Source organism: Jaculus jaculus, chromosome X (assembly GCF_020740685.1).
Source record: "Jaculus jaculus isolate mJacJac1 chromosome X, mJacJac1.mat.Y.cur, whole genome shotgun sequence".
In the NCBI taxonomy this organism is placed as follows: Eukaryota; Metazoa; Chordata; class Mammalia; order Rodentia; family Dipodidae; genus Jaculus; species Jaculus jaculus.
This window is the reverse complement of record NC_059125.1, coordinates 117,842,574-117,854,197: the sequence shown is the minus strand read 5'-3', so window position 1 is coordinate 117,854,197 and position 11,624 is coordinate 117,842,574.

Genomic DNA, 11,624 nt, shown 5'->3' with positions numbered 1-11,624 from the left:
GTGAAGAATTTATGTTTTTGTTTAACAAAATATCCCCAATAGTAAATAAACAAGGGCTGAAGATGCCACACAGTAGTAGTTCTTAAACTCAACACCCAGTATGAAGGATGAAGGAAGGCAGGGATGGAATAATGAGAAAGGAAGCAAGTAAAGAATGAATGAAGGAAGGGAGGGAGGGAAGAAGGAATAAAGGAAGAGATGAGGGAGGGAGGGGAGGAGGGAGGTAGGTGAGAGAAAGGAAGTAAAAATAAAGTTAAACCATTCTCTGCATATAATGTTTAAGGTATAATAAAAAGCAAGCAAATTAATTAAATAACCACACAGGTATGTATTTTACCTTGAATTATACAACAATGCTAATACTTGATAGTGTTTGATGTACATATAAATCAGTTTCAAGACCTTCTTTTCCCTTCAACAAGGCTCCTAAGTCAAGCTTACCAATCAAAACTTCTGGGTAGAGTCCAGAAAAACAAATTAAGTTGAAGGCATCAGATCCTTGATTGCCACGAAGGGCTAGCCCTGGCTACCTACATAACTAAGCTCAAGCAGAATCAAAACAATGATGCAATCATCTGGCCTCAGGAAAAAATTAATTCATTCAGTTCCATGATTATTTATTCAGTGGAAAGTTTATATGCTAAAAATGTCTCATTAAACTCTAGATTTAATGCTATGTTCACATGACAAGGGTCTGAAGTACAGTTTTAGTTTTGTTTGATGAATTTTATTTTATCTCACATTAGATTAATATATCATCTTGACAGACTGCTTTGTATTGACTACCACTAAAGTAAAGTGGAAACAGTTGCCAAGCATTCTATGCAAAATGCTTGTTTGGGGAAGTGTGAAGGGGCTGCACTTTCACAAGAAAGAAACCACTGCTTTGGTGTGATTCATTTTTTCTCTCCCATGTCCATTTTAACATATTAGATTTTATCTGTAAGGAGAATCACTTTGATTGGTACAAGGATGAGTTTATCTTTAGATAGAGACAAGATACCACAGAAAAGACTTAGAAATAAAAGTGCCAAAAGGCCTTGTTATAATGCAATTTCTATCTTCATAGAATTCTGCAATGGAACTATAATGTGACCCATGATCCACATTGTTAAGTTGATCAAGAAAGCATTACTTAATACACCTACCCAACTGACTTCTTATAGCTATGAAGAACATCCAGGAGCTGGAGTTGTAACTCAGGGGTAGATCCACTACCACTAGGGCCTAGCTTGCACAAAACCAAGGCAAATCCCCACACCAAGGCAGGAAGTGGGGAGAGCAGCCATATCTAAGTTTTTGATAGCTTTAACTTTCAAAACACTCAAATATACCTTACCTATAACTGGGCCACACTTCCATATATTTTATTCAATCACATACTTATGCATAGCTTATACCAGGCACTTTAGTGTTCTTCAAAATAACTTTCTGAGGTAGAAGCTTTTATCTCCATTTCACAGATGATGATACTGAGCTTCAGAGAAGTTCCTAAATTTGCATAATATCACATATCCATTAAGTGTCTGAGCCAGCATATGGATCCAGTTTTGGCTTTTGGCAATATTCCATACTGCCTGAGCCACACTAGTACCATATGAAGAGGTGAATCATCCACCCAGGAGACTTCCATAAGCATTCAGAGCACAAATACATATGGTCAAAAGTCGCCTTAGGAAGCCATCAGCTAACTTTCTGCAGGCACATTCCTTCCACAATGAAAAGCCTTCTTTTTGTGATATCATTAAATTTTGCATTTCCTAAAGGCCTGGGTTGATGGCTCAGTAAATTAAAGTGCTTTCAATATAAGTGTGAGAACTGGAGTTCAGATCCCTAGCACCTACATAAATAAATGCCAGGCCAGTGGGTTGGCTGACCTATAATCCCATCACTCAGGATGTAGAGAAAGAGGCTCTCCAGGGCAACCTAGCAAGCTAGCTTAGCTGAATCTGTGAGGTCTAGATTCAAGTGAGAGATCTGCTCTCAGAAAGTAAGGTATTGAGTGATAAAGTAGGATACCTGGCATCAATCTCTGGCCCCCATGGGCATATGTGTGTGTACGCGCACACGCACACAAACACACACACACACACACACACATGAATATACATACATGTATGCACACCTCACATATGCAAAACATGCTAAAGGATGCTAAATTTGAATCCTTTGTCTGTTGAAGATAAAATTAAGAGTATCATTGGAGAGAATCATATTGTTCTCAGTAGCAGAGAAGCTCTTCTAGCATGGGAACTGTTTAATCAGATGGAGGAGGGAGTAGGACAGAGGTGGAGGAGGAGTTAGCCATGGGATGGCCAAGGAAACAACATAAGGTGAAAGGACAAGAGCCCACAAGGGTTATACTTGAAGTATTATTGAATGTTTGCTGAGATGCTTTCTAAGAAGGTCAGACTAAGCAAATTATGCAGCCTTTACTGTGCTAACAAGGAAGGGACATTTAGAAAGCATTTAATTACTCATGTAATTAGAAAGATTTAAGAATCTGTCTGAGTAAAGAAGTCAAAAGAGTGAGGTAAGGCAGAAGACTGACGATTAGAACACGTAAAATGTGAAGAGAAATATCACAAGAGTAATTTTGCATTAGATTTCTATGTAAGATTCTCTTGTCCATCAACCTGTGAACCATAGCAGCAAGATTAAACAATGAAAATAGCAAATAACTAGATTGGTTGCAGTGTGTCCATTTCTTAAAGTACATTATATCATTTGATCCTTATTAAAATATTTTATTTTTTAAGGAAAGCAAAAAAGAGAGAGAAAGAAAGAATGGGTACACCAGAGACTTTAGCCACTGCAATGAACTCCATAATGCAATGCACCAGTTTGTGCATCTGGCTTTATGTGGGTACTGGGGAATCGAACTTGGGTCATTGGGCTTTGCAGGCAAGTACCTTAACTGCTGAGCCATCTCTCTAGCCCCGATATTTACTAAACTCTTTCAGGAAAAGCACTTGTACTCTCCTTACTGGAATATGACACTCAAAGAGGTTAACTAACTTTCCCCAAAGTCATAGCTAAAAACTAAGAACGCATATTATGATCTGCTTGCTTCCAAAACACATGCTAACAAGGAAAGAATATCCAAGTAGTAACTGAAAACAGGGAGAGGCAGCAGGGAATCATTCTATTTCTTCTTTTATTTATTTCTGCATAGTGTTTAATTCAACTAAAAAGTCATGCATTGGGATGGAGAGATTGCTTAGTGGTTAAAGCACCTGCCTGCAAAGCCTAAGGGCCCAGGTTAAACACCCCAGAACACCCATAAGCCACCTGCACATGGTGGCACATGTGTCAGGAGTTTGTTTGCAGTGGCTAGAGGCAAAGGAGTGCCCGTTCTCTTTCTCTCTCTCTCTCTCTCTCTCTCTAATAATTAAATAAATAAGCCGGGCATGGTGGTGCATACCATTAATTCCAGCACTCGGGAGGATCGCTATGAGTTGGAGGCCACCCTGAGACTACATACTGAATTCCAGGAGAGCCTGAGCTAGAGTGAAACCCTACCTCAAAAACCAATAAATAAATAAATAAAATATTAAAAAGTCATGCATTACATTGTACTAGAGATGGAGCTGGCTTACATTCAACCAAAAACAAGCAATCCTGTTTCTGAAAAGTTTGCTTGGGCATATGCTTCTCAGCTATTAATCAGGTGAAAACTCAAAACTAAAGTAAATTTCCTTGAAGGGACACTGTAAATAAAGGAAAACTAAACCATTTCAAAATATATGTATACCAAACACAGAAATTATTAGCATGTTTAATTTCTCCCTGTACATTCAACTAGCCATTGAGATCCTGTTGTCTATGCAACAATGATTTGGAAAACATTTGACTCTGAAAGGAGCAAGAAATGAATCCAAACCTTTCAAAGCTAACTAATAAGTATTTACATACATCGATGCAGCAAGACATTCAAATTAGCTGACAGAAGGGAATTACTATGGATCTGTCATAAAGAAATGAATGTAGGTTAGCTGAAGATGATATTGAAAATGATCATGGAAATTAATTTATTTGAATGAACCATTCAAACTTGTGAAGTCTGAACTTTAAATTGAATTCTTATCTATGAATTAAAGGTTTATTGATGCCTTGTAAGCAGCTAATTTTATTTAAACCTTATAAAATTGATGAGATAAGTCCTAGTTCTGACAGAAGAGCTCTTAAATAATTAGCATACTAAATAAATGCATGAATTAAATTTCTTTTGAAATTATTTATTAGTTTTTGATTATATTTTAAAACTTCTTAAGGTAATTTCATCCTCCAGGACATAATTTAAACTTATATTAAGGAGGATTTTTTGTGGAACTACATATATATCACAATGGATGAGTTAATAGATAACTAAATGATCAGAATCAGATTTATTTTTGCGAATGGTTTCATAGGTATATAGTGTTACTCTAGTTTAAACCAGGCATTTTCAGTTGAGGAACCTTGATTAGAGTGCAAAATGATTCTATTTTTTAGTCCAGTTAGACTGTCATGTCAAAATGCAAAAACAACAAAGATTGATTTTTCATCATTCTGCAGGCTGAGTGTTTAACTCCAAAGTACTAGAAGGCTGGTATCTATAAGGTGAAACTCACTTCCTGGCTCATAGATTTCCCCTAACTATGTCCTTTCATGAAGGAAAAAGCATGGATATTCTTTGGAGACTCTTTTTATCAGGATAGTAATAAAAGTCATAAGAGTTTTATTAATGACTTAGTCATCTCCTAATAGGCCTTACTTCCCAAATCCATTACATTGGTGATTAAGTTTCAAAATACAAATAGATGGGCAGAATAATTTAGATTATGGAATTTGACCCTGGTCTAACAAGTTCATGTCCTCTCACATATAGTTATTCTAGCTCAATAGCTTGTTACAGCATCACATGTAATGTCTTAATCCAAGGTGCCATGCAAATATCCTCTATGTCAGATATGAAATAGACTTGAGTTATAATTCCTTCTGAGGCAAACTGTTCTCCAGCTATGAATTTGTGAAATCAGAAGAATTTATGTGCTTACACAATTTAATGGTGGTCCAGCCTTAGGACAGTCATTCACATTTGAAATGGAAGAAGGAATGTATTGATAATAGATCTCAAGTAAGTTCCAAACCCAGAAGGGATCTAGGGACAAAGACCTCAGCCAAACCCCTAAGAAAAGTTGAGGATCTTATATCTATCTTCAAATAAAACCTTTAAGACTCTTTACCTTTTAAAAACAGGAATAAGACAGACTCTTCAAAACATTTTCCTTAAGTCCAGACTTGAAATAAAGAAAAAAAAAACCTGTCAATTAGCATCAATGTTTCTAACACTGTGCTCATAATCACTTAGGTATTGTTTATGGTAGAGACTGGGGGTATAGTTCACAAATACAGTGCTTGTCTCACATATATGAATTCCTGGGTTTAATCCTGGCTTCTGCAAATAATAAAATTAAGCTTTATATATAGCTCCCCTCCTATCCTTCTGAGCCTTCGCCAGAAATTCCCTCAACAATCCATTCATAGCAATGCAAACTTTTTCAGGAATACACTTTAAAACTTTTTCAATCTCTATTTGTTACACAATTCATAGTTTTACGTATTTGTTACAGCACCCTTCCCATATTTTGTTACAGACTTCTAGTCCCAGCTGATACGGGCTGCTATAGCAAAAGACCAAACAAATTGCATAACTCATAAACAACAGAACTTTACTTCCCATAGTTCTTCAAGCTGGAAAGCTCATGATCATTAGTGTCAGAGGAGGGCCCATGTACTGGATCAGATATCATGTCTTCCTTCCATAACTTCCTATACTGGAAAAGTCAAAATGCAAAGCAAAATACTTCCCAGGATCCTCTTCTATAAGGGCACTATTCGATTCAAGAAGGTTCTACTTGGGCTGGAGAGATGGCTTAGCAGTTAAACGCTTGCCTGTGAAGCCTAAGGACCCCGGTTCGAGGCTCAGTTCCCCAGGTCCCACGTTAGCCAGATGCACAAGGGGGCGAACACATCTGGAGTTCATTTGCAGAGGCTGGAAGCCCTGGCGCACCCATTCTCTCTCTCCCTCTATCTGTCTTTCTCTCTGTGACTGTTGCTCTCAAGTTAAAAAAAAATTAAAAAAAAGAAGGTTCTACTCTTATGGTCTAATCAGCCCCCAACAGCCCCACTTCCTATTATCATGAGATCAGTGGTTAAATTTTAACCTAGAAATCATTGATGAAATTATATATTCAGATGGTAGCATTCTTCAAAGTTAATACAGCATACAGTGAGGGCAATATGAATCAAATGGATGCAAGAGAGAAGATGTATGCATAAAATTGTCAGGCAAATATGGGGGAATAGAAAGGTATCAGAAAAAGACAGGGCTTTGTAGGACTGGATAATATTTTGAGAGTTCTTAAGACTTCATATTTTAAATCTTTGCGAAAAAAATAATGTTTTAATCAATAAAGCAAAATGATTAGGTTAATACTTTTTAAAAAAAAATGTCCAATGGGACCTTGGAAATCATGTTGCAGAGAATTAAACTCAAAGAAAGGTTAGGTAAAATGCTTTACCAATTGTCTATGGAAAAAAAAAAAAACATGAGGAAAGAACAAGAGTTAAAATAATGGAATGAGACTTCCGGTTAAGATGGCAGTGTAGGTACCATGCCAAAGCAGCCTGGAGGAGGGGGGGAGAAGAAGCCCCCCCCCAAAAAAATCTCAGCAAAGTACACACTATTACTAAAAAGTGAGGTATATAGGAAATTGAAATGGCAGTGGAGAAGTAGAAGAGATCCACAGCATCCAGAGCCCACATAGGCTGGCAGAAGCAGCTCTGGCAGGTCCACCCACCAAGACAGTGGTGGCTGTGCACCAGAAAGCTGCCAGGCTCGGCTTGAGCCACAGGAAAAGCCAGGTGAGGGGAGCTTCCACTCACACCGGAGCTCTCTGCAAACTCAAGAAACTTGAAGGGAGAGCGGCAGTGAACAACTGAGGAACAGATCACAAGGTAGAAGAACAAGCGGAACAGCGAGAGAACTAGAGCAGCATTGGCAGCCTCCCCTCCCCCACCGCCAGTGCCCAGATCCAGCGAACAGAACAATGTACCAGGAACCCAGCCACGCCAACTTGAACCGACAGTGGGACCCAAGCAGGAACAGAGGTAACTGGGATTAAAGCAGGGAAGGGTTTCACCTGGTCACAAGTTGAAATGGAACCCTCAACAGACCAGAAATCTAACCTCCTTGTTGTCAGGATTAAGGGTGTGAGTGGGGCACCACACACTCTAAGGGACAGTTAGAGGATCTGGTTGTCATAATACCTACTCGTGAATAAATATTCTGATAGACTAGAGAGCCACACCTAACGCCTTAAGCTCCTACCCTGAAGTTATATAACATCAGATTATCTGATACATATAATAATACCCAGCTAACTAGAAAATCCAATCATTAAATAATACAGTATGCAAAACTATATACATTATAACACAAGAAACACCAAAAATCAAGACAATATAAAGCCACCAAAACGTATTAATACATCAGAAATGACCTCCAGTGAGAACAAGTTAGAGGAAATGCCTGAGAAAGATTTCAAAAGAATGATTATAAATATGTTCAAAGAAGTCAAAGAAGAAATTAAAGGAATGAAAAAGCAAATCAAAGGAATCAAAGAAAAGATAGAAGAAAACTTCCCCCAATTGGGAAAGAGGTGCCAATGCAGATACAGGAAAACTTAGAAAACCAGACAGACAAAACCTGGAAAGAACCTCACCTCGCCATATTATAATCAAACTACCAAACACACAAACCAAAGAAAAAATATTGAAAGCAGTCACAGAGAAAAATCAAGTTACCTACAAAGGCAAGCCTATCAGGATTACAGGAGATTACTCAACACAACATTTAAAAGCCAGAAGGGCATGGAGTGATGTATTGCAAGTTCTGAAAGAGAGCAACTGTCAACCAGGGTTAATTTATCCTGCAAAGCTATTTATTCAAATAGACAGAGACATAAGGACATTCCACAACAAAAGCAAGCTAAAGGAGTATTTGAAGACAAAAAAAAAGCTCTACAGAAAATACTTGAAAGAATGTTCCATGCTGAAGAGAAAGAAAAGCACACATATAAGGAACCTAGAAAAAACAAGCAATACTCAAATACTAGTTAACACAAGAGAGCAAAGGTAAAATCGGAAGATCTACAAAAAAATGGCCAAAATAAATAAACACCTTCCACTATTATCTCTTAATATCAACGGCCTCAATGCCCCAACCAAAAGGTATAGGTTCGCAGACTGGGTTAAAAAGCAGGATACTTCAATTTGTTGCCTCCAAGAAAGCCACCTTTCTACAAAGGATGAACATTATCTTAGGATGAAAAGTTGGAAAATGGTGTTTTAAGCAAATGCACCTAGAAAACAAGCAGGGGTTGCTATCCTAATATCTGACAAGGTAGACTTCAGTCCCACATTAGATAAGAAACATAAGGAAGGTCACTATATATTGATTAAAGGCACCCTCCAACATGAGGACATTATAATCCTAAACCTATATGCACCTAACATGGGGCCCCCAAAATTTATCAAACGCTATTAGAACTAAAGTCACAGATAACACCAAACACAGTGGTAGTGGGTGACTTCAACACCCCACTCTCATCAATTGACAGGTCATCCTGGGAAAAAATAAATACATAATGCAAATGTTCTCTGTCATATGCAGATCCTAACTGTGAATTTTTCTTAGGTGAGCATGTAAACAACCTAATGCTTCACCTTAAAGCCTTGGAAAAAGAAGAACAAGGCAAATCAAAAATCAATACATGGGAAGAAATAATAAAGATTAGGGCAGAAATTAATGAAATAGAAACAATAAAATCCAAAGAATCAATGAAACAAAGAGTTAGTTCTTTGAAAAGATAAACAAGATTGATAAACCCTTAGCAAATCTGACCAAAAGAAAGAGAGAAGAGACACAAATTAACAAAATTAGAGATGAAAAAGGTAACATCACAACAGATGCCAGAGCAATTCAAAAAATCATAGGGACATACTATAAAAGCATATACTCCAAAAAGTATGAAAATCTGAAAGAAATGGATGATTTCCTTGATTTATATGGTCTACCTAAATTAAATCAAGATGAGATTAATCACTTAAATAGAACTATAACAAGCAAGGAGATCCAAGCAGTTACCAAAAATCTCCCAACTAATAAGAGTCCAGGCACACATGGATGCACCGCTGAATTTTACCAGACCTTCAGGGAAGAACTAACACCATTGCTTCTTAAGGTTTTCCATAAAATAGAAAAAGAAGAAATTCTACCAAATTCTTTCTATGAAGCCAGCATCACCCTGATACAAAAACCAGGCAAAGATAGGACAAAAATAGGACATTAGAGACGAATTTCCCTCATGAACACAGATGCAAAAATTCTCAACAAATTATTGGTAAACAGAATAGAATATATCAGAAAAATCATTCACCCTGTCCAAGTAGGCTTTATCCTAGAGATGCAGGGATGGTTCAATAAATGTAATACAACATATAAATGGACTGAAGGACAAAAATCATATGATCATCTCATTAGATGCAGAGAAAGTGTTTGACAAAATCCAACATCCCTTCATGATAAAAGTCCTACAGAGACTGGGAATAGAAAGAACATATCTCAATATAATAAAGGCTATTTATGACAAGCCTACAACCAACATATTACTAAATGGGGAAAAACTGGAAGCTTTTCCACTAAAATCAGGAACAAGACAAAGGTGTCCACTGTCCCCACTTTTACTTAATATAGTTCTGGAAGTCTTTGCCATAGAAATAAGGCAAGAGACTTACATAAAAAGGATACAAACTGGAAAGGAAGAAATAAAGTTATCATTATTTGCAGATTACATGATTCTATATATAAAGGACCCCAGAGACTCTATCAGCAAACTGTTAGAGCTGATAAACACCTACAGCCATGTAGTAGGATAGAAAATAAATACACAGAAATCAGTAGCATTCCTATATGCTAACAACAAACATGCAGAGGATGAAATCAGAGAATCACTCCCATCCACAATTGCATCAAAGAAAATAAAGAACCTTGGAATAAAGCTAACCCAGGAAGTAAAGGATCTCTACATTTAAACTATAAAACACTCAAGCAAGAAATTGCAGAATCTCAGAGGCCCCCAACACCTCAGCACTGAAGCAGACCAAAAATGAACTCAACATGGCTCAGGGAAATTTTGTGGAAGAGGGGGCTGAAAGAATGTCAGAGTCACATGTTGGGTCATGATATGCAGAGACATATATCATACCAATAACTGTGGGCTAACTCTACAATGCACGACCCTATTACATCAACAAGGAGGGGCCATTGGGAGGGGGTAGATCATGGATGAACCTAAACAATGGTACCAAACTGCCTGTATTTGCAGAAAAGAAAACTAATAAATTAAATTTAAAAAAAAAAAAGAAATTGCAGAAGACATTAGGATGTGGAAAAACATCCTTTGATCCTGGATTGGAAGAATCAATATTGTGAAAATGGCAATCTTACCAAAAGCAATCTACACATTTCATGCAATCCCCATCAAAATTCCAAAGGCATTCTTCATGGAAATAGATAAAACAATCCAAAAATTCATTTGGAATCACAAAAACCCCTCAAATATCTAAAATAATACTGAGCAACAAAAATAAGTTGGGAGGTATCACCAGACCTGATTTTCACCTATACTACAGAGACATAGTAAAAAAAAAAAAAAAAAAAAAAAAAAAAAAAAAAAACCAGCATGGTACTGGCACAAAAGCAGATATGTAGATCAATGGAACAGAATCAAGGACCCAGATATAAGTCCAGGTAGCTATAGCCACCTGATATTCGATAAAAATACTCATTGGAGAAAAGACAGCTTCTTCAGCAAATGAAGGTGGGAAAACTAGATATGTATCTGTAGAAGGATGAAAATATATCCTTCTTTCTCTCCATGCACAAGAATTAAAATCAAATGGATTAAAGACCTTAATATCAGACCTGAAACTCTGAAATTGGTAGAGGAAAAAGTAGAGGAAACACTTCAACATATTGGTCTTAGCAAAGACTTTCTGAATATAAGCCCAATTACTCAGGCAATAAAACCACAGATTAACCACTGAGACCTCATGAAATTACAAAGATTTTGTACTGCAAAGGATACTGAGAATAAAACAGAGTCAACCTACAGAATGGGAAAAAATCTTTGCCAGCTATATATGTGATATAGGATTAATACCTAGGATATACAAAGAACTCAAAAAGTTAAATTATAAGTAGTCAAACAAGCCAATTAAAAATGTACTATGGAGCTAAATAGAGAGTTCGCAAAAGAAGAAATACGGATGGCATATATACATCTAAAAAAAAATGTTCTACAGCCCTAGTAATCAGGGAAATGCAGATTAAAACTGCACTGAGATTCCATCTCACTCCAGTCAGATTGGCTACCAACATGAAAAGAAATGATCATAAATGCTGGCGGGGATATGGAAAAAGAGGAACCGTTCTACACTGTTGGTGGGAATGCAATCTGGTCCAGCCATTGTGGAAATCACTGTAAAGGTTCCTAAGACAGCTAACACTTGATCTA